Genomic DNA, 24620 nt, shown 5'->3' on the forward strand with positions numbered 1-24620 from the left:
GCAGGGAGAAAGGAGCCCTGCTCAGGTATCAGGAGGGTCTTCCTGGAGAAGTGACAAGGAGGATTTGTCTAAGGAAAAGCTGGGCTCCTCAGCCCCACACCTCAGAAGGCTGGGTGTTCATGCGATGAGGACACCTCATGGTCATTGCCTTGGAGGATAACCTGTGACACAGATGACCAGCCATGACCTGGAAGAGCTTCATAGCCTGCCCTCTGCTGTCTCCTTTTGGAGACCATGACACAGATATGGTGAGAGAATGCAGAGCACAGGTGAACACACTGCTGTTCATAGGACAGGGCTGTGGATGAAGTGTCAATAGGGATGACCCGGTCATTATGTCATTCCTTGTTATTTACTACTTTAAAATTTGAAAGCCTACAGAGTGGGAGAAAATCTTCGCCACTCATACTTCAGATAGAGCACTAATTTCCAGAATATATAAAGAACTCAAAAAACTCTACACCAAGAATACAAATAACCCAATCGACAAATGGGCTAAGGAAATGAACAGGCACCTCACAGAAGAAGATCTACAAGCAATCAACATACATATGAAAAAATGTTCAACATCTCTAGTAATAAGAGAAATGCAAATCAAAACTACCCTAAGATTCCATCTCACCCCAATTAGAATGGCGATTATCAAGAACACAAGCAACAATAGGTGTTGGAGAGGATGTGGGGAAAAAGGTACACTCATACATTGCTGGTGGGGCTGCAAATTAGTGCAGCCACTCTGGAAAGCAGTATGGAGATTCCTCAGAAAACTTGGAATGGAACCGCCATTTGACCCAGCTATCCCACTCCTTGGTTTATACCCAAAGGACTTAAAATGAGCATACTACAGAGATGCAGCCACATCAATGTTCATAGCTGCTCAATTCACAATAGCCAGATTGTGGAACCGATCTAGATGTCCTTCAATTGATGAATGGATAAAGAAACTGTGGTATATATATACAATGGAATATTACTCAGCCATAAAGAATAATAAAATTATTGAATTTTCAGGCAAATGGATGAAATTGGAGAATATCATGATGAGATAAGCCAATCTCAAAAAACCAAAGGACGAATGATCTCACTGATAAGTGGATGATGATACACAATGGGGGTGGGAGGGGAGCAAGAATGGAGGAAGGAAGGACTGTATAGAGCGAAAAGAGGAGTGGGAGGGGTGGGAAGAAAGGAAAAAATAACAGAATGAATCAAACAACATTACCCTATGTAAATTTATGATTACACAAATGGTATGCCTTTACTCCATGTAAAAACAGAGAAACAACATGTATCCCATTTGTTTACAATAAAAAAAATTACATTAAAAAAATTTGGGGGCTGGGGAGATAGCTCAGCTAGTAGAGTGCTTGCCTTGCAAGCACAAAGCCCTGAGTTCGATCACCAGTACCGCAAAAAAAAAAAATTTTTTTTTTTTTCTCTTTGGCATCTAAATAGATTCTTGCAAGGGGACACCTGGATTTGAACCAGGGACCTCTTGATCTGCAGTCAAATGCTCTACCCCTGAGCTATACCCCCTGCTGCTACATGTCTGTAATAAGCACTATATACTTGGATGGCCACACTCTGGATCCTGTACCTGGAGACATACACTTGACAGGGTCATATGCTTCCTTCATCATACACTTCTTTCCTGCTAGGCCACGCCCCTTCCTCTCTACACACCTGCCTGCCACTTCTACTTTTGGCCAGCAGACTTCCCTCCCTAGTTTCCAGGTGAGTCAGTGACAATAAAATCATGGATGTTTGCAGCTGGAACCCTTCAAAAGCAAATAGAGTTGCTGAAGTCAGAGCTGCTGCTCAACAGACCCTTTGGTGGTCAGGGTGGGGCTAGCTCTAGGCATATGCAAAACTTCTAGTTTCTCCCTTGGGACCTCTTACACCTCAGCATCATGTGTGGATCTGAGAAGTGCCCTGGATGACGCTGACTTACCTTTTGGAGATATTGATTTAATTTGTGCCTTTTCATGTGTAGATCTGTAAGAAAATGACAAAAGTTATAATTATTCCAGAAAAAAAGATATCTGATAGCTGATGAGTCATGACTGGAGTCCACATCTAGGCCTCTTGGCACCAAATGCTCTGTCTCCGCTGTTGCAGCTCTGGCCTGAATCACACCCCTGCTGTCGCCAGGGTCCAGTCAGCACCCTCTCCCTTCTCTTCCCTCCCAGCTTTCCGACATCGTGTGGGAAGTTCCTACTTATCTCTAGAGCTGGAGAGACCATCAACCAGCTCCTGCACAGCCCCACCTCAGGAAGGTCCTCTCCAGTCCCAGGGTCCTGCACCCATCGCTGCTCCCACGTCTGCAAGCACACGTGCACACGCAGCTGCTCCTCAGTCTGTGGGGACAGCAGCAGCCGGGAGAAGCAGCGACAGAGCTTAGGATGGACACATCTGAGTTCCTCACCTTACACATGACAAAACCTCAACTCGAAGGGATCCTGACTAACCGTTTCTGGGACACTCGCAGTACCTGCATCTGGAGATGTTTCTCCAGCCTGTGGATCTATGCATCCAACCCTAAGCATGGCTGTCGATGAACGTCCCAGTCTGACTTAGACCATGGAGAAGTTCCAAGAAGCATCATAGAGAAAACACAGTTGAGGACAAACAGGGTCTCTGGAACTGGGCCAGGGAACTCCGGATCCCTAGAAGAAGGTTCTACTCCGATCTTCACCTCTATCCCCACTACATGGATATTTTAATGTGACATCTATATTTTTTTCTTTCAAAGTATGGTGTGTAATTATTTAAAGTCAAATGTTGTTTGTAAAAAACCCTCAAAACTTCATATTTTTCTCCAGCCACCCAGAAACACTCTCCGCCCTTTAGGCTATTCTTCTAATGTGTTCCCTGTGAGTATCAATAAAATAAACTTAATACACTATGTCTAATTTCCTCAGGTTTAGATAACATTAACTGACTCAGGCAGATGAGTATACAACTCACTTGCCTTCTTCCATTCTCACTTTCACAATGTAGTTGTATCTTGACTCTTGGTTAATTATCTCACATGTTGTTATTATGACAATTATTAATAGTGTTCATGTAGTGCTTAGCAGAACTAAGAATTCGGGTAGAACTTATTTATTTATTCTGAGGTTAGTGGTAGCCTGATGTTTTCAATTCCTTAGTGATCTTTTAACATCTAAGTTTTCCCACAACCTCTAATTTCTCTATAAACGCCCTTCAAAACAACATTCCACACTGTGAAAGTGTCAGATCATTCACATTTCCACTTCTTATTTGCTAGTAGCCATCCAACTTTGCCTGGTTGCTCTGTAAAGTCTCATCAAGGCCCCTGGGGCTTCCTTCACCCTTACCAGGACTTTCTTCCTTTCTGATTCTCTCCTGTGCAGTACTCCCTCTTTCCAAGACTTAAGTCTCAAATGCCTCTTAATTTACTTCCTTATTTGGGTCAATGATCTCTTACAATTTCTTTCTGCGAGAAGTGGAAGCAAACTTTTTAAGACCATGTGGAATGTCTTGAGGATCAATTGAGTAAGAGTCTCGATGGTCTTAGATCTCTAGTTACAAATCAGAGAACTTGGTACTGTGAGAGGTATTTCTTCTTCTCTAGGATCTAGTGTTGCTGTTAAAAGTCAAGTGCTGTCCTGATTCCCTGTCCTTGGTATGTCACCAGGTTCTTTTCCTCCTCAAGTTTTTAAGATCTTCCTTCTAGTCCTGGGCTCCTGTGAGTACTCTGTGATGTACTTGGGTGGGTCACTTTTTATTCCTTCTGCTTAGTACTCAGAGATCTTTTCTCATGGGAACCCACATCCTTTCATTTTGGGTAATTTTCTTGAATAATGTCCTCCCATCATTTTCTCTTTCAGTAACTCTCAGCAGTTGGTTTCTTGTTCATTCATTTGTTTGGTATCAGGAATTGAGCCCAGGGCACTTTATCACTGTCCCAATCCCCAGCTCCTTTTATTTTTATTTTTATTTTGAGACAGGATCTCACTGAGTTGCTGAGGCTGGCCTTGAACTTCTTATCCTCCTGCCTCAGCCTCTGCAGTTGCTGGGATTACAGGCATGTGCCACCACACCCAGCTCATTACTTGGTTTTTACACAAACTGGTTTCAATCTCTAGTTTCATTATTTTTATCTCTTTTATTACATTTTCCTTTGTCTATTTGTTTCATTTTGCTTCAACTTTATCTTCCAAAGTTTCTATTTCATTTTAGGCCATTGATCAGGAGGGGTTTCAATGAGCTCTTGCTGGAAAGGTGGGGGCCTTGGGCCTGAATCCGAAGCTGCGTGAGTGACGTCCAGAACCTCAGCCCAGCTACACAGAGGTCCTCGTTCTCTGAGCATTTCTAGATCACAAGGAAAGTCTGCTTCCCTGTCTTCTCGACACCTTCCCCCCTGTGATGGAGCCTCAGAAACTAGCTCCTGGAGACCCAGCAGGGGTGCCCTCGGGAAGAGGGGCTGGCTGGTGGGGAGGGAAGGGGCCTCCGGGCAGAGTCTCAGCAAGGTCGCCAGGCCTAGGCCTCCCCTATCTGCAGGGTCTGAATTTTCTCTCCAAAGCCCTGGTTTTAAGAAATGATAACCATTTCCCAAATCTGGATCTTTCCAATTACAGGACTACTCCCATTCCCAAATCAGGTTCCCACCTCCCACCCCAGGGCGGAAGGAGAGTCTGTGGAGAGGCTAATTAGGAAGGAGGAGGCTGGACAACTTCTAGAGCTTTCACCTGAGCTGTCCTGGCCTCTGCCTGACCCCAGCAGAGGGGGCCTTCTGGTCCTGCTGGGATGGGGAGAAACATGAAGAGCCACAACACATCTACTTTTAAATGGATTTATAGTCAACGTCAAATTTCCAGATATACCCGCTTACTACATCACAGTTGGTGACCAATGGTCACATCTACTCCTAAGGATTCCTCCATCATCTTGCCTCGATCCCCTGCAGCAACACACCCACACCATCTCTTGCAGTGGGCACCCTCTGCAGAGGGACATGCCCACCAAGTTCTCAGAAAGCTTATTTCCAAGTTGCAGTGGCTCTCAAGGAATCAGAGAGCCAACAAAAAATCAAAGGAAGGTTCTAACTCCTCCATCCCCCCTCCCTCCAGGTGACTGAGGAATAAGAAGACCTGCTAAAATGACCCAAAGAGGGGACAGGAATGGAGCTTGACCTGCTAGGAGGCTAGAAGCCAGTCTGACTGTGAAGAAAGAGGACCAGGCAGCAAGATCCTGTGGCTCAGCCTCCAGGGAGAGCTGCTGTTTGACCAGACCAGGGACAGCATGTGGCCGTGGGCACAGACCAGGATGCTTGGCTTCATTCTGAGGGTCTGACAGCTGGTCCCGCTTGATCAGCAAAGTTGGTCCTGGGTTCTCATTACTAACTTCTGCTGGGAAGCATGGTCCCTGATCTGTAAGGTCTGTAACTAAGACTGCCTAGACCTAAGTCCACTTCAATTGCACTGAGTGCCTCTCCCTAGCTTCCGGTGCTCCTACTCACGAGGACCTCACTGCACGCCATCTTTCAAATCACAGCTCACATGGTCCAGTCGGTCATATGCACCCTCCTGAAACCCAGACTTCCCTCAGAAAGAACTGCCTTTGCCTTAGGCCCTCAGGGAAAAAGAGATGAACTACCTAGTGTCCCCCAGGGCTCCTCCAGAGGATAAAGGGCTGTCATCTTGGGGTCAGTGCACTGCTTTTACCAATGAAGCCAAATCAGAGGCCCTTCAACAGAGTAGGTGCTGCCTCTCTCTGACCTGTTTCTTCTCCAGCAAGCTGGGGGCTCATTCACCAGGTTGGTTCCCTTCCTGAGCTACTTGTGGGGTCGGGAAATTAGTCCAGTGAGGCTCTCCTATTTTGAGGGTCCTATAGAGCCGGTGGCCAAGAGGGGATGGGGATGAAGGGGGAGTGTTGGGGCAGGAGTGCTGGTTGGAGCTGCAGCCAGGGAATGACCTGGCCTCTGCTGGAGAAGACCCTGTGTGACAGGCGACCCTGCCTGTGGACTGTCAGGAGGTGGTGGCAATGCTGTGACAACTCTGTAACTCTGCCAAGGAGACCAAGGCTCAGAACACACAAAGGCTTGTAAAGGACAGTCAGAGCAGGGCCACTTCTCCCCGTCATCAAGCAGCTTCATTTAATTACTATGTTTATCACAATAGAAAAAAGTGCTCAGTCAGTGCAGCGACATGCCTGTAACCCCCGAGACATGGGAGGCTGAGGCAGGAGGATTTCAAGTTCAAAGCCAGCCTCAGCAATTTAGTGAGGTCATAAGCATCCTAGGGAGACCCCGACTCTAAATATAAAATCAAAAAGGACTGAGGATGTGGCTCTGCGGTTAAGCACTCTTGGTTTCAATCCCTAGTACAGAAAAAAAAAAAAAAAAACTGCTCCAGGTGGAAAAGGTAGAAATGCATTCCCCTTGCATCTTTCTACAATGCCGAACACAACACGGAGCAGGAACGTTGGTATGCAATGAATATTTGTTGGATAGAAGTCAAAGGAGCAAAATTAGCAAAGACACCTAAGTGTGGAATAATTGTCAATGAACTGAGGAGGCACCAGACAGACGAGCTCTCTTCCTGCTTTGGAGTCTGGTTCTCCAAACTCAGGCATGCACGCTCCCCTGAGCTCTGGCACAATCCTCCTTGCTGGCGGAGAGGACCAGGCCACGGCCACGTGACGCTCTCCAGCCACTCCGCCCTGCTGGCCTCCTGAGCACTAGTATCCTCTTTTATTGAAAAGGGAAGGAGCAAGGAGGGAAATAAAGAAACCCACTTATTAAGAATCCTCTTCTTAAAACAAAAGAAATGCCCTCTTTAAGTCCATCCGTCTGCAAGAAAACTCCAGCAACCGTCATACTTAGTGATACACATCCCTCATACACTGGAAGCATCCTCTTGAAAACTGGAAACAAGACAAGGATGCCTGGTAGTATTGTTTCAATTTATCACTGTATAGAAAGCCAGAACTGGTGAATTAGGAAAAAAAAAAAATTTTTATAAATGGAATAGGAGGGATTTGGGTCTTGGGGTTGTGACTCAATGGTAGAGCATTTCACTGGCAAGTGTGAGGCACTGGGTTTGATCCTCAGCACCTCATAAAAATAAAAAAATAAAATAAATGTTCAGTGTCCATCAACAACTAAAAAATGTTTTTTAAATAGAAGGAACAAAGTACTGTTACTATGATGATCCACATAGAAAACACAAATTAAGGGCTGGGGATATATAGTGTTGAGAACAGGGTGATATCTGTGCTGCTAACTGTCTCAATCACCCAGATGCAGGCAATACAGGACTGCTGGGCCCCTGTGCTTACCCAGGTTGTTAAGAGATATTTGTCCGAGGAATGTGCAGTTGCCTGGAGACCTTATCTGTCAAGGACGGGAGCAGGGCTTAGCCCCCCGACTCATCTCCTGCATAGTTCACCCCTTCCCTCCACCCTTCTTCCACTAGGACCGTTCAGTTCTGGCAGGGCCCAATGAGAATCAAATAGATTGGCAGGACCCAACCAGAGGAGGACTAATGTTTAGCTGTTCAAATGTTAACCAATTAAAAGAACACTGTAAAACTGCTTGCCTTTCATTATAAAAACCCTGCTAAACGAGGGCTCGGGGCCTCTTAGCGTCACCGGTTTTCGAGAACGCAGAGGACCAGGTTCGAGCTTGCTAATAAATGACTCTTTGTTGCTTGCATTGATCGTGGTCTCTGGTGGTCTTTGCGGGGTCTCGAGCCTTTGGGCACGACAATAGCTCAGTTGGTAGAGTGCTTGCCTAGCATGCACAAGGCTCTGGGTTCAATCCCCAGCACTACAAAAAAAGAATCACAAATTAACCAAAAATTATTTGAGATTTTAAGTTTAATAAATTGTAAGATATAAAATAAAGTCAAATATATTTCTACAGATCAGTAAAAAAGGGTTAGAAATGAACTACTTGAAAAAATACCACTTAAAGTCATTTTTAAAATACGGGGGCTGGGGAGATAGCTCAGTCAGTAGAGTGCTTGCGAACACAAGGCCCTGGGTTCGATCCCCAGCACCACACACACACACAAAAAATACGGGATACCTAGGAATAAATGCATATATATGTGTATGTGTGCGTGTGTGTGTTTAGACTATTTTAAAGCTTCACTAAAAGATGTTAAAAGGGATGTGAATAAATAGAGAAATATGCATAAGCTTTAACCTCACAATTCCATTTCTAGAAATCTTTCCAAAGAACACAATCAGGTGAGTGTTCAATAATTTGTATTTGGATGCTCACTGCAGACTTATCTGCAATAATGAAGAAGCAGAAGCTGCATAAATACCAATGGCAGATAAAGAGGCACATGCTGCCGCATGTTCTCCAGCCCCGATGGAATCCAAGCCTCTGTGCCCTCTCCCAGTTTGGCACACGTGGACGATCATGGTATCTCCTCAGCACTGGTACTTCCCATGGCACATGCGTGAAAAGGAGGCCGGTACTCAAGGCTAGGGTGTCTCAACCAAAAGGCTCAAGATGCCCCAACCCCCAAACAACACTGCAAGGATCAAGAAGTGGAGATCTCAGCACACCTTGAATCCCTTCATGGCTTTGACGAAGACATTCTGGTTTAAATTGCAGGTCCGTCACCTCGTCACAGTCCCTCTCCTCTCCTGTTTCCATCCTCTTCCTCCAGCTTCAGATGCTGTTGTCCGTCATCATGACCACCGAATGTGGCCAGCAGTAAAAATGCACCCTGGTTAACTGATCTTTCTACTGCTCCACCACACCTGGTGTGGGCTCCCGGGGCTGACTGCTGGTTCATCTCTAGCCCCATGACTTCCCCACTCTCCTGGATGAGTGTTTCATGCCTTCTCTTCTCTCCCCAAACCTCCAACAGCTTCTCCCTCACTTTCAACTCCCTTCCAACTTCACTGAGAAAATAGAGGTAATGCAGCTGTTCGGTCACACCAGCAGGCCCACCAGGACACCTGTCCGTTCCCCAGCCTGCAAATTCTGCCTGCCCTCCAGTCAGCACAGATGCGCTCGCCCTCTGTGCTCCACGCTGTGGCCAGTCCCTTCACCTGGGCGCTGTGTCCCAGCTCTCCTCACCGGATCAAAGCCAGCTCTTCAGTAACCTCTCCTCTTTTTTTTTTTTTTTAGATGAAACTCACATAATATATAATTAATCATTTCAAAGTGCACAATTCAGTGGCATTGGCTGCATTCACAATGAGGGCAACTGCCTCCTCTCTCAGGTTTAACTTTTTCACCATCCCAGAAGGACCTCTGTATCCCCTGAGTGATCACTTCCCATTCTCCCCAGACTCCCCCATCTCCTGAACACACTCATCTGCTTTCTCTCGGCATGGATTTACCTATTCCAGTTATTTTATATAAAAACCATCACAGAACATGTGATCTTTCGTGTCTAGCTTCTTTTCCTTAGCATGATGCTTTCAAGTTTATGCATACTGTAGCACGTATGATTACTGTGTTCCTTTTTATGGCCGAATAATTTCCCACTGAAGGCATATACCATGGTTGATCCGTTCATCCATTGATGGATATTGGCTCTATGTCCACCTTTTGGCTTTGCTGCTACAAAGAGTCGTGAACAAGTGTTTGAGTGCCTATTTTTAACTCTTAGATACATGCCTAGGAGTGTAGTTGCCAGGTTATATGAAATTCTAACTTTTTGAGGAACCATAGAACAGCTGCACCATTTTCCATTCTTACTTGCTACATGTAAGGATTCCTTGTTTGTCCTTGTCCTGACACTTGTCACCCCACTTTTAAAACTTACAGTCATCCTCCTGGATATAGGTGGTATGTAGATCATCGTGGTTTTAATTTGAATGTCCCTGGTCACCAGCGGTGTGGAGCATCTTTTCATAAGCTTGCTGGCCATTCACGGATCCATGGTGGAGAAATGTCTGTTGGAGACCTTCACCTTTTTTGTTTTGCTGCTGTTAACCCTCTTCCTCTTGTTATTAACTTTCTCCTCCCCACTCCATCAGTCCCATTATCATATAAAAATTTCCTTTCATTTGTCCCAACAATTGACTTCTCCACCCTACCCCACCCTGGGCCAGGACCGTACTTCTCTGCTTCCCTTTATAGAAAAACTCCCTGAAAGCGTCGTCTCTGCTCAGTCTCCAACTGCCCTCCCCCATCTCTGAAACCCGCTCTGAGCAGGTGGCTGCCCTCACTGCTCCACTGGAGTCGCTTGTCGTGGTGGCCGATGGCCTCCGTGCTGCTAATGCTAGTTGTGGTCAAGGTCACTTTCATCACACTTGACTCAAAGTCCTTTCTTCACAAGGCGCATTCGCCCTGGTGGTCCTCCCTCTGCACTGCCCATCCCCTCAGTCTCCATTGCTGGGTCCTCATAATCTCCCTCATTTGTTAGCCATGGATGGCTGCCGGTCTCGTTCCTCTCATGATTGCCTCAGTCTGTGGCTTCACACACCCTCTCTGTGCCGACAACCGCCACACCTGTGTTCCCAGCCGATGTGGTTTGAATGTCCCCCAAAAGCATGGGATGGAAACTTTACCTCCAATGTGAGTGTTGGCAGGTCAGTCGGGCCTGCTGGGATGACCAGGCCATGAGGGCAGAGTCTTATTTAACTAATAGTTAAATCCGTTATCATGGGAGTGTGTTCACCTTATAAAAGTGGGAGTCTCGCCCCTTTTACTCCCTCTAGCCCTCTCCTTGCCCTTCCTCCATGAGATGCCTTCCCCCAGGACCCAGCAAAAGGCCCTCAACCGATGCAGTCCCCCATCCTGGACTTCCCAGCCTACAGAACTGAGAGACATAAGCTCCAGTTTGCTCTAAGTTACCTAGTCTGCAGTGTTCTATTACAGCAGCACAGAAGCACCTGCGACATCAGCGACCGTCTCCCTCCTGTGTTCAAGTGTGCAGTGTGTCACTCTACGCTCAGTACTTCTCCTTGAATGTTTAGTGGACATCTCGAATTTCACGTATCCAAAACCAAACCTATCTTCCTTCCAAAACTTCTCTTCTTCAAGTCTGTCCCCTTCTCATTTACTAGTGTCTCTGGCCTTCCAATTATTCCAACTAAAACTTACAGGCATCCATAGTTCACTTATTCTTCCAGTATCTCACATTCGACACACTAGCAAATTCTGCCGACTTTGCCTGCAGACTTCGGAGGGACACACACACACATATGCACACTACAGTGGGAAGAACTGGCAAATCTCTTGTCCCCCTCCCTCTCAAAGGGAAATCGAATTAAGAGGTTTGACTGTGTCTCCCTCAAGAGAAGTGCTCAAGAGAAGCCTATGGCTCTTCCTCCCTCCTTCCAGAGAGGTGACACTTTTGGAAAGGGGAAATGCACAAGACCAAGTAGGCCAAGGGGGTAGAAGGGAAGTCCACCCAGTGGACAGTTTGAACAATTCCTGATAGATCCAATCAGACCATCCAGACCCGGGTTCTTTCTTCTGAGGAAATCAAGGTAGATTCCAACACCAAGGATAGGTAACAAAAGGGAGCATGCACAGGGGATGCCTGGATTTGAACCAGGGACCTCTTGATCTGCAGTCAAATGCTCTACCCCTGAGCTACATCCCCATGCCCAGCAATTGCTTAAATAAACACCTTTCATCCTTGAAGTCACATATACCACATCCAAATAAATCAATCCATCTGCTATTCCTGCCAGACCAGAAGGCTGACTCCATTACAAACTGACTCTGTGGTGACCACCTCAAAGGATGCTGGACAAGCATAAGCTTGTCCTGCAGTCACTTTCTTGTCCTGTAAACTCTCCTGTTCACAGAAGTGTTTTGCACTCAAGGTTGCTTCCCAGTCACACTGGATGAGGCAGAAGGGAGGTGTTGCCCCCACGCCCTCCCCAAGAAGAGCTGCTGTTATAAAAGTTTTCCTTCATCTTTAAACCACAAGCAGAACAGGGTGGGGCAGCCTGAGAGTTTAAAAAGGAAAGAGCCCCAGACTTTGATTGGGACACAAAGATTGGAGAGCCAGTTCTGCTGGCGGAACTGCCATGGGAATTTAAGCCAATGAATTAAGATGTGGGCCTCAGACACCACTTGGGAAAAGGAGGCAGGGAGACCACTGTTCAGAAAGATTCCCTCTTACTGCACAATTCCAAGACTCTCCAAGTGCTGGACCAGGCTAGGGAGTTGGAGAAAGAGAGGATGAAGGGTTATGGAAAATAATATTCCTGCAACATAGCCCCCAAAGAATAACGGAGAGAGGTGCGGCTCAGGAGGAGTGAGGGGAAACTAGCCAAGGAACAATGGGCCCTGGGGGAAAGGGGCGGATACTGAATGCTGGGTCCTAAACTATGACCTTTGCCCATGGCTAATTAGTCCTCAATGGAAGCACAGCAAATACCGGTGGGCAAGATTTGAGTACTCATCCCTGGGATATGGACTCTTCTCTCCCCAGACAACACTGAGTTTCAACCCTCTTACAATTACCTTCCTAATTAAAGTTTTAACCTGTTCAACTAGCCCCTGACGGTCAAGACTGCACCTACACAGCTCCCAACGATTACATCATTGTACCCTATACAACCAAAATCCCCTCTGTAACTGACAGCACTTTCCCATCTGGAAAATGGGCCCGAATGGCGTTCGAGTCCGCAAAGGAATAAAGTCCTCTCTGAATCTGCCGAGGTCTGCTTCCCATCCTTTTGTGCTTACAGAGGACAGTCAGACAAGTTTAGGAGGACATGTCTGAAATCTCCCGTAGTAGCGGTATGTCAATGGAGTCCCATCGCCATTCCCATGTATATGGTTCCAGAGTCCAGGAACTGACAGACAAGTAGTCCCTGGTGCAAGCTTGGCTTTTACCTCTAAACCCTGGTCTTCAAAATCCTGTTTGCCCTCTGTTTTTCATACATTAGTAATGTGTATCTCTTCTACTTCAACTACCTCAAAGAAGGAAACTTGCCATATGTAGAATTCTGTGAGTAGGAATCTCCTGCTCAGAATGTTCCATGAATTAAGCAGTCTCTGGATTTGCGCTCTATGCCCCAGACCTTCCACTCTTACTCATCACTATCCTGCTGATGCTAGGCTGTCAATTTTTTCTATGAATAGTTCATCTCCTCAGGTCTTTATCATCTTATATGAACAGGCTCTACATTCCTCAAATACCCAATAATAAAGTTAACTAGTAACTACCCAATAATTTCTTATTTAAAAAAAAATTTCACATTCTCTTATTTATCCTCACAATCTATAATAGAAATATTGTCCCGATTCTTGTTTCTCATATAAAGAAATGAAAGGTCAGAATTTAAATATCTCACTCAACATGAGAACTAGGCTCCGTCCACCTGCACTGCAGGCTTTGACTTACCAGTGTGCCGTCTGAGGCCCTGTGCCTTCTGGAAGATGGAGGAGCCCTGCTATGGTTTGAATGTGGTTCTCCCCTCCAAAACCCCTACTGAAGCTTGATCTCGAATGTAATGGTATTCAAAGATGGGGACCTTCAAGAGGACCTGGTGGGAGGTTATTGGACCAGGGCCACCCTTGTGGAGGGATTAAAGCTGGTCTCCAGAAGCGGGTTAGGACTCGCAGGATTAGACTAGTTCCCTTAAGAGTGGGTTGTTCAATTAGAATGGCGATTATCAAGAATACAAGCAACAACAGGTGTTGGCGAGGATGTGGGGAGAAAGGTACACTCATATATTGCTGGTGGGGCTGCAAATTAGTGCAGCCACTCTGGAAAGCAGTGTGCAGACTCCTTAGAAAACTTGGAATGGAACCACCGTTTGACCCAGCTATCCCACTCCTTGGCCTATACCCAAGGACTTAAAATCAGCATATTACAGAGATACAGCCACATCAATGTTCATAGCTGCTCAGTTCACAATAGCCAGATTGTGGAACCAACCTAGATGTCCTTCAATTGATGAATGGATAAAGAAACTGTGGTATATATATACAATGGAATATTACTCAGCCATAAAGAGTGATAAAATTATGGCATTTGCAGGCAAATGGATGAAACTGGACAATATCATGCTAAGTGAAATGAGCCAATCTCAAAAAACCAAAGGATGAATGATATCGCTAATAAGTGGAGGATGACACATAATGGGGGGTGGGAGGGGTTAGTGTTAGGGTTAGAGTTAGGGTTAGGGAGGGGGGCAAGAATGGAGGAAGGAAGGACTGTATAGAGGGAAAAGAGGGGTGGGAGGGGTGGGGGGAAGGGAAAAATAACAGAATGAATCAAACAACATTACCCTATGTAAATTTATGATAACACAAATGGTATGCCTTTACGCCATGTACAAACAGAGAAACAACATGTATCCCATTTGTTTACAATAAAAATAAATAAATAAAAAATAAAAATAAAAATAAAAATAAAAAAAAGAGTGGGTTGTTATACAATCGTAAATATTTATGCCCCTACCAGTGGAGCATCTATGTACATCAAACAAAACTTTCTCAATTTCAAGAATCAAATAGACCACAACACAATAACACTGGGTAACTGTAACATGCCTCCGTCACAACTGTATAGATCTTCCAAACAAAAACTAAATAAAGAAGTAATAGAAGTAAAAAATACAATTGACGATTTAGACTAAAGAGGCATATATAGAATATTCCATCCATCAATGGCTGAATACACTTTCTTCTCAGCAGCACCCGGATCCTGCTCTAATACAGACCATGTTATGTAAGCTATCACATATGTTGGCAGAAAACTGTAATATTGTGAGCTCACGGACCACAAATGACGGAGGCAGGAGACAGGAAGCAAAGCTCAGATCAGCTAGCTTTCCTTTATTCTGCAGGGAAGTCCAACGATCAGGCACAGGAGGACCCATTTTCTGGATATAGTGTTGGCCTCCGTTACAGGAGTCTGGGTTTTATAGTTTCACTGGAGACTGCGGACATGCAGTGTGAACAGTCAGCGGCTAGTTGTGCAGGTTAAAATTTTAAGTCTGGAAAGCAGTTGTTAAAAATCTGAAACTCCCCAGCACAGAAAAAAAAAAAAAAAAAAAAAATCTGAAACTTACTGTCCCTAGGAAAAGAACTCCGTGTTCACTGCTGTACCTTCTTCCTCTGGGACCCTTTGTTACCGAGAGCTTCAGTTTGCCTTTCTTGTCCAGAACTCTTCTGCAATGGGGAAGGGTAAGAGTCCAGGGCCCAGCGTTCCAGCGTCTGCCTCCTTCCTTCAAGATGCTCTGGGTTGGGAAGGGGTAAATGTTTGCTTTTGGTGGGAGATGCTGGGGGTGAACCCAGGAAGGGACCAAAGTTTGCTTTTTCCCCTCAGGGCCCATTGGCATTGGAAAAGGATGTACTGGGAGAGGTTTAAGGTTTGACTAATTTCCCTCCCTCCTCCCGGGCCTCACTATCCCTCTGTTTTTCTTGGGGAGATGTCTTGTAGGAATATTATTTTTCATAACCCTTCAAATATTACCTTAATATATTTTTAGCATCTATAGTTATCTTGATAGCTCCCTTTCCATTGATATTAATTTTTGTGTTCTTGCTTTTTTTCTTGATTAGACTTGTTTGATTTTTATCAAATTTTAGTTGTATTATTTCTTCTCTATTTCATATATTTCTGCTCCTACTCTTATTTTTTATCCTGCTACATAATTTGAAAATAATTTGTTATTCTAGTTTCTTTCTGATACAAGTACTTTAAGTTATAAGGTTCATCTGAGAACTGCTTCATCCCAGAGATCCTGATATTTTAAACTTTTATTACCACTTAGTTCAAAGCCCTTTTTCTTTACTTTTCTTGTGCTTTCTTCCTTGACCTCTGAGATATTCGTAAGTGTGCCATCTAATTTTGAAATACCTAATGTGGGGTGGGATTCTATATATCTTAGGGTGATTGATTTATAACATAATAAATCATGCAGGGAACAGAGTCTTTTAATATTAATTATATTGGTTACATATTAATTGTATTGATTTAATATTATATTAATTGTATTAATACAATTAATGATATTAAATAATATTAATTAATTGTATTAATATTAATCGTATTGGCTACATACATGTCAATGCTGATCAAATATGTGCATGTTATTGTACTTCAATTTTACCATAATAAAGCTATGGGGAATAAAGAGAGTGGGTTATTATAAAAGAGCCTGGCTCCTCCCCAGTTTCTTGTGTCCTCTCTCACAATGTCACCACTCTGGTCTGGTTTTCTCTCTTGGGCACCCTTGTCGTGCCATCACCACGTGGCAATGCAGCAAGAAGGTCCTCACCAGAGGCTGGTGCCATGATACTGGACTTTCCAGCCTCCAAAATGATGAGTTAGATAAATTCCTTTTCTTTATACACTACCCAGCATTAGACATTTCATTACAGCAACAGAAAGTGGACTAAGATGAATCCCTTCCTAGGCCAAGGACTAAATGATCTGTGAAGAGAAAAAAAATAGTAATGAGTAGAAAATGGGGAAGGAAGTTTCAAAGACAGATGCTTCGGTTGTGTTTAGGGGGCCATTGGCCTGGAATGAGGCTGATGAGGTAGAGGAAAGTCCCTGGGATATGAGTCCCATAAAACGTCAGGAAGTGTGGTTCCAGGGCCATCCCTGACTTGTGGAGTCCTGGAGTTTGGCTAAGTGGCTGCTGGGAAGACAACCTCCTCTCTCCAGGGCCTGTGCTTAGTTGATCCCACTCTCCCTCTGGCAATGGACCTCCCATGGAGTCTCTACCCCCATACCGCCCTCTGAGCAACTAGGACTCTGGAATTTCTACCCGAAGGCTCCCGATGCACTTGCAGAGCCTACGTAGACCTCTTGCCTAGAACCACATGCTCAAAGTCTCTGATGAGCATACTCCTAGGGCCATGGGTTGGCCAAGGTGCAGCTGTCACAGAGCATGGATGGGACTTGGTATGGCTGTGGGAATTCATCCGTACATGTGCATGTAAGACTACTGGAGGTGCAAGGTGGAACCAGGAACGAACAAAGAAGGGGAGCAAGCCAAGCTGGTTCATTGCATTTTGAACTCCAGAAAACTCAAGAATGCTAGTTATGGTGTCATTATAAAGGTAAGGTTGTCATGATAGAATGATTAAAAATACATTAATTTTTATGAAAATACACTTTCAGGGAATGCACAGACCTTATAAGGTACAACTGGATGAGTTACGAGAATGCATCTGCGGCCCTGCCGTATGTGCCCTGGGCCTGACTTCTGTCACTCAGCATCATAAACGCTTTTATGTTTAGGCTCCACGAGTCCATTTCTCCTTAATGCTGAGTAGGATTTCATTTATCCACACTTGTACAAGGCTTTTTTGTGGACATATTTTTTTGTTTCTCTGGGATAAAAAGCCTAGGAGTGAAATTTCTGGGTGACAGAAGTTTAACTTTATGAGAAATTGCTGAGCCGTTCTTCAAAATACCAACTGACACCCCAACTGGCCGTGTGCGTGAATTCCCGGTTCTCCGCATCTGCACCTTCTCTCGTTGCTGGTCCTCTAGTCATTCTGTGAAAATGTGCTTCGTTGTGCATTTGCGTTTCCCTGATAACGAATGATGGTAAGCGCTTTTCCACGTGATTTTTTGGACAAACATATATTGTCATTTGTACAGTGCCTGTTCAAACCTGTCCCCTTATATTTAAATGAGGCTGATAATATATAAATATTTATTCTGAGAACAGGACATGAATCATAATTCATGTATTTTCCAGATACAAGAATCACAACTTTTTTCTCCCAATTAATAAATTCAGTGCTTTCATTTCTAATGTTTTCTTTCAGAGAGCATGAAAGTCTAATCCTGATAAAGTCTAATGTATCAGTCATCATCTATCTAGTAGCTCTGTGTCCTTTAAAACTATTTGCCTTCCTAAGACCATGAAGATATTATTCAATGTTTTCTATAAAATTTGTAGTTTTGACTTTTCTTAGCACCATTTGAAGAATAAAATTTGGTGTTCCCTGTTGCGTTTTTTTTTTTTTTTTTTTTTTTTTTTGCAGTGTTGGGGACCGAACCCAGGGCCTTGTGCTTGCAAGGGCAAGCACTCTACTGACTGAGCTATCTCCCCAGCCCCCTATTGTGTTTCTTTGGTGCCTTTACCAAACACCTGTCCTCTCTTCTCTTCCATTGGTCTATTCCTTTCTCTACACCAATACCACCTTTTCTTGGTTACTGTCATTTTAAAGTAATTCTTGACATCAGGTAGAGACCACTGAGTGTGTTTTTCTTTTTCAAACCTCTTAGTTATTCTAAGACCTTTCCACTTCCCTATGTGTTTTTAAATTTAAATCTCTGCCTTAAGAATGATTGAGACGGTCTTGAATATATAAATTTTGGATAGATTGGCATTTTAATAATATCAGATTGTTCCATCTGAACAAGGTATATATCTCCATTTATTTAGATCTTTAATTCTTTTCTCAGCAGTGTTTGCAAAACACACCTTTGTTAAATGTACCAAATATAAATATTAAATTGGAGACAATATCTTAACAATAGAGAATCTTCCTACAAATAATGTATCTCTCTGTTTTTTGCCATTCTTTTATTCTCTAAGTCAAGATTTACAGTTTTCAGTGTGCCACGTGTTTCATCTAACTTTTACTATTTCAAATTTTTTATGCTTTAGTTAATGGCATTTTAAAGCTTTAATTATTTGATGCTACTATATATAAATGCAACTGACTTTTGCATGTTTATTTTTGAATCCTGCAAACTTGCTAAACTCACTTATTAATTCTAGTAACTGTAGATTCTACTGGATTTTCTACAAAGATGATCATGTCAACTGTGAAAGCAGACAGTTTTACTTTTTCCTTTTCAGTATAAATGATCTCTAATTCTTTTATTTGCTAGATTGCATTGACAATAACCACCGTTCTGCAATGTGAAACAGAAGAGGTCAGAGCAAACATCCTGTTCCAGCAGCTTCTCTTAGGCAGAGAGCATTCAATCTTCTTCATCAACTATGATGTAAGCTGTAGGCTTTGGGGTTTTTTTTTTTAACAGACTGCATTTTGACTCACTGTACACAAATGGGGTACATCATTTTGTTTCTATGGTTGTGCACAACATAGATTCATACCATTCGTGGACTCATACATGTACATAGGGTAATGAAGTCCGTCTCATTCCACCATTTTTCATAACTCCACCCCCTCCTCCCTCTCATTTCCCTCTATGTAATCTAAAGTTCATCCATTTTTCTCTCACCCCCACTCTCCCACCCCCATTATATATCATCATCCACTTATCAGGGAAAACATTCAGCCTTTGGTTTTGGGGGATTGGCTTATTCCACTTAGCATGATATTCTCCAACTCCTTCCATTTACCTGCAAATGCCATAATATTATTCTTCTTTATGGCTTAATAATATTCCATTGTGTATATATACCACAGTTTCTTTATCCATTCATCTGTTGACGGGCATCTAGGATGGTTCCACAATCTAGCTATTGTGAATTGAGTTGCTATAAACATTGATGTGACTATGTTACTGTAGTATGCTGATTTTAAGTCCTTTGGGTATAAACTGAGGAGTGGGATAACTGGGTCAAAAGGCAGGTCCATCCCAAGTTTTCTGAGGATTCTCCACACTGCTTTACAGAGTGGCTACACAAATTTGTAACTCCACCAGCAATGTAAAAGTATCCTTTTTCCCCACATTCACACCAATATCTGTTATTGTTCATGTTCTTGATAATAGCCATTCTAATTGAAGTAAGATGAAATCTTAGAGTTGTTTTAATTTGCATTTCTCTAATTACTAGAGATGCTGAACACTTTTTTCATAAATTTATTAATTGTCTGTCTGTCTTCTTCTGTAAAGTGTCTGTCCAGTTCCTTGGTCCATTTATTGATTGTGTTCTTTGTATTTTTATTGTAAAGTTTTGTAAGTTCTTTATAAATTTTGGAGATAAGTGCTCTACCTGAAGTACGTATGGAAAAGATGTTCTCCCACTCTGTAGGCTCTCTTTTCACGTTATTGATTTTATCCTTTGCTGAGAAAAAGCTTTTTAGTTTGAGTTCATCCCATTTATTGATTCTTGCTTTGATTTCTTAAGCTTTAGGAGTCTTGTTAAGGAAGTCTGATCCTAAGCCAACATGATGAAGATTTGGGCCTACTTTGTCTTCTTTTTGGTGCAGAGTCTCTGGTCTAATAATGTTTTTAATGTAAATTTTAGGCTGACAAATTTCCCTTCTTTTCCTAATTTTCTGAGAATTTTCTGTTCTGGATGTTAAATTTCAACAAATGATTGTTCTCCACATATTTAGATGATATGTCATATTTGTCAATGAGGTGAATCACACTGGTTGATTTTCTAATGCTAAGCCAACCTTGCACTCCTGAGATAAACTCCAGTGGGCTATGGAATGTTATCTTCTTCATATGTTGATAGATCTGATTTGTTAAGTAATTGGAATTTTTGCCCCATTGGTTTATAAATTTATCATAAAGACTTTGTGCAGGTTTGTTATCAGAGTGATAATCATCATCATTCTATATCTTCTACTTACTTTGGGTCTATTTTGCTCTTCTTTTCCCAGATTTTTTAAGGTGGAAGTGGATACCCTGATTTGAAGCTTTTCTAATATAAGCATTTAGTGCTTTGTGTTACTTCATTTCCTACCACTATGACAAAATACCTGAGACAAACAACTCAAATGAGAAAATATTTGTAGGGGCACGCAGTTTCAGAGATTTAACTTCCTGCTCACTCAGCTCCATCATTCCCGGGCCTGAGGTGAGGTAGAACATCATGCGGTGTGGAAGATGTGTCAGAGCAAAGCTGCTTACCTCGCATCCACCAGAAAAGATAGAGGAGGGGCCGACGACATGCCCCCAAGAACCTCCTTACTTCAACTAGGGCCCACCTCCTAAGTTTCCACCACTTCCAAAGTGCCACAGACTGGGGACCAAGCCTTTAACATGTGAACTTTTGGGGGACATTTCAGATTCAAATATCACATTCTACCCCCACCCCCAAAGACTTATGTCCATCTCACAATGCAAAATGTGTTCAGTTCATCTCCAGAAGTTTTTTACCTTAATAGGTCCAGCATTGCTCAAAATTCCAAGTCCAAAGTCTCTTCTAAGCCTGAAGGCTAACTCTTAGCTGTGAGTTGCTATAAAAAAGAAAAAAGAAAGAAACTTACATACTTCCAACAAACAAGGGCACAGCATGAATACTCCCATTCTAAATGGGAAGAATAGGAAAATTGCGAGGAGAAATTAGACCTAGACAAGACCAGAACCCAATAGGGCCAACATTTAAATCCTGTTGTTCTGTGTCCAGTGTCCAGAACATACGGTGGCAGGATGTAGGCCCCAAAAAGTTTGGGCAGGCCCCCTGGCCACCTTCTTGGGCTGGCTTAACTTGCTACCTGATGTTTTCCTCAGCAGATGCTCCATATTCCTGGCATCTCTCTCTTCCTGGAATCTCCATGGAAGCTTTATCTTCACTCTCAGTTTCAGGAATTGCCCTTCAAGGGCTGCTGGCAGGGACTTTGACTCTGCATGCCATCTGGCTTCCCAGACTTTCCTTTGAAATCCAGGTAGAATCCTTCTTGACACCACAGCTCTTGCAATTTGCAAACCTGCAAAACCAGAGTCATGCGGGCAGTGCTAATATCTTCTATTTGGTGCAGAGTCTCCTGGCTTCTTCAGACCACAGCTGCAGCAACTTCTAAGTGCCTGGACAGCTGAGCAAGGTTAAATAAATCCTGGGAAGATAATTGCTTAGGTGGCCCTGTGCAAGCAGATCTGCCTGGTACTCTTCTCAAAGCAAGTCTTTAAAAAGAGTTTACACATTTACGTCTTTGAGCATGCCTGGGGTGGGGTCTTGTCAATTCCTGAAATGCCCTCAACGCATCTTTCCTATTGTCCCTGTGCAAAATACTTGTTTTTTTTAAGTAACATTAATTATTTTATCAACCACACTCAGACTACAACTTTTCAAATACTTCTTTTCAGTCCACACTGCAAGTTTTCCAAATCCTTTTGCTCTGCTTGTTTGTCACGATTCTCACGGTATCTCTGGCTAAGAGAAGCCAGCAGTACCCATGCCACTGCCTGAATGCAGTGCTGCTTCAAAATTCCCTCTGCCAGATTAGTCTGTTGCCTTTAAACTCAGACTTAGTCTTGAGCTGGGGACAACATGTAGAAAGTTTTTTGCCAGAGTGCAACATGATGGCCTTCCCAATAGTCTTCATTCCCATACAAGACCTCATGAGCATAGCCCTTTACCATCTGCATTTCCATCAGCATTCTGGTCTTCTGAGCTTCCACCCGAATTCCCTATTAACCTCTGCTTACAAAATTCTAGGCCCACTCCTCCAAACTTTTCTCCTACACACCAATTCCAAAGGCTTCAGAACCATATCATCAGGTATAGTAATAGCAGTAACCCCACTCCTGGTACCACTTTTCTGTGATAATCAGTTTTCTATCACTATAACAAATACCTAAGAGAAACAACTTATATAAAGAAAAAAAAAATTTGGCTCACAGTTTCATAAGTCTCAATCCATGCTCACTTAGTTCTACTGTTTCTGGACTTGTGAGGCAGAACACCACAGTGGGAAGAGTGTGGAAGAGCAAAGCTGCTCATCTCATGGTGGCCAGGCAGAGAAAGAAGCAGAAGCAGAAGGAGGAGGAGGACAGTAGTAACGAAGGAGGAAGCAGAGGAAGAGGAAGGGGCCAGGGACAAGATATGCCCTTCAAAGACATGCCTGCAAGGGCCTGCTTCTTAAAACTAGGCCCCACCTTCTAAGTTTCCATCACCCTCCAATAGTGCTACCAGCCTTAGTCCAGTCTTTCAATACATGAGCTTTTAATATCCAAAACATAATATGTCCAAGTGTTATGTTAGTGAGGTGGTACAAATTTTGATATGCTGTATTTTCATTTTTTCTCACTTTAAAATACTTTCTAATTTATCTTTTTTTTTTCTTTACAGTGAATGTATTTTTTTAATTTTGTTTTTGTTTTCGGTTTTCAACAGATGAATGGAAAAAGAAACTGTGGTATATACACACAATGGAATATTACTCACTCCAGTAAAGAATTACTTTATAATATTTGCTCATAAATGAATGCATCTGTATACTATCATGCTAAGTGAAATAAGTCAATCCCCTAATTTGTCTTTTGATTTGTTCTCTGACATGGGTTATTTAGGAAAGTGTCGTGTAGTTTCCAAATATTTAAGTATTTTTAGAGATTTCTCTGTTGCTGATTTATAACTTAATTTCCACCTGGTCAGAGAACTTATTTTGATTTCTTTTAAATTCTTTCTTGATTTCTTTTAATTTGCTTTTTAGTTAAGAATTGGTTTTATGTACCAGAATACGATCTAACTTGATAAACATTGCATATGCACTTGAAAAGGACATACATTCTGCTGTTTTGGATGGAGGGTTAGAAATGTCAATAAGATTAATTTCATTGATGGTGTTCAAATCTTCTATATTTTAATGACTTTGTCTACTTTTAATATCAATTAGTGAGGGAAGAATATTAAAATAGCCTGACTACAAGTTCTGTTTTTACTACCTGGATCTTCAATATTACTATCAAAGGGCATCAACTTTTAGGATTGTCATATTGCCTTGATGATTCAATCCCTTTTTCAATATTATCTATCTTTCTTTATTAATGGTAATATCCGTTGCCTTGAAAAAACAATTTTTCTAATGGCACCACAGCCAATACCCACTTTATTTTTATTAGCATTAGCATGATACATCCTTTAGCCCATTTTGGCTTTTTTATATTAAGATGTATTTCTTTGGGGACTGGGGTTGTAGTTCAGCAGTAGAGCACTTGCCTAGCACATGTGAGGCAATGGGTTTGATTTTCAGCACCACATATAAATAAATAAATGAAATAAAGTTATTGTGGTCCATCTACAACTAAAGACTTCAAAAAAAAAAAACAATTTTTTTTAAATTTTGGGGCTGGGGAGATAGCTCAGTCAGTAGAGTGCTTGCCTTGTAAGTACTAAGGCCTGGGTTCAATCCCCAGCACCCCAAAAAAAAAACAAAAAAAAAACAAAAGACATTTAATTTTTAAAAAAAGATGTGTTTCTTTGGGCAGTGAATAGCTGGATATTTCTTCTTCTTTTTTTTTTAACCAATCTGATGATCTCTGCATTTAGTTCATTTACATTTAACAAGATTCATGATATGGTTAACTTTAAATCTGTTATCTTCATATTTATTTTCTATTTGGTTCATGAATTCTTTACTCTCTTTTCCCTCTATTTTTCACCTTCTCGTGTATGATTTTTGTTACTTCATTTTATGTCTTTCTTTGTCTTATTAGCTACAACTCTTAGTTGTATATAGTACTGTTTTATGGTTCACTTTTAACTCATCCCAGCCTACCTTCTAGTGCTATTACACCACTGCATGGATGGATAGCGTAGGAACTTTACAATAGTATGCTTGCGATCCCCCTGCCCAAATTTTGTGCTTTTATTACTGTATATTTTACTTCATTTTTTAAAAATAGTTTTAGTTATAAATGAACACAGTACCTTTATTCTATATGTTTTTTTATGCAATGCTGAGGATCCAGCCCAGTGCCTCACACATGCTAGGCAAGTGCTCTACCACTGAGCCACAACCCAGCCTCTTACTTTATTTTCTATTGGTGCATTATAAATATACCTAATAGTGGGATTTATAGTTACAT

General features: G+C 42.5%; 2 non-coding genes across 2 annotated transcripts; both read right to left on the minus strand.

The window, feature by feature from the left end:
* Positions 1-1464: 1464 nt before the first annotated feature.
* Trnac-gca (transfer RNA cysteine (anticodon GCA)) lies at positions 1465-1536 on the minus strand. The gene has a single exon. It is a non-coding gene; the product is annotated as a tRNA-Cys (tRNA).
* Positions 1537-11477: 9941 nt separating this feature from the next.
* Positions 11478-11549, minus strand: Trnac-gca (transfer RNA cysteine (anticodon GCA)). Its single transcript has one exon. It is a non-coding gene; the product is annotated as a tRNA-Cys (tRNA).
* Between the last annotated feature and the right edge of the window lie 13071 nt (positions 11550-24620).

This window comes from Sciurus carolinensis, chromosome 8 (genome assembly GCF_902686445.1).
Source record: "Sciurus carolinensis chromosome 8, mSciCar1.2, whole genome shotgun sequence".
Taxonomy (NCBI): Eukaryota; Metazoa; Chordata; class Mammalia; order Rodentia; family Sciuridae; genus Sciurus; species Sciurus carolinensis.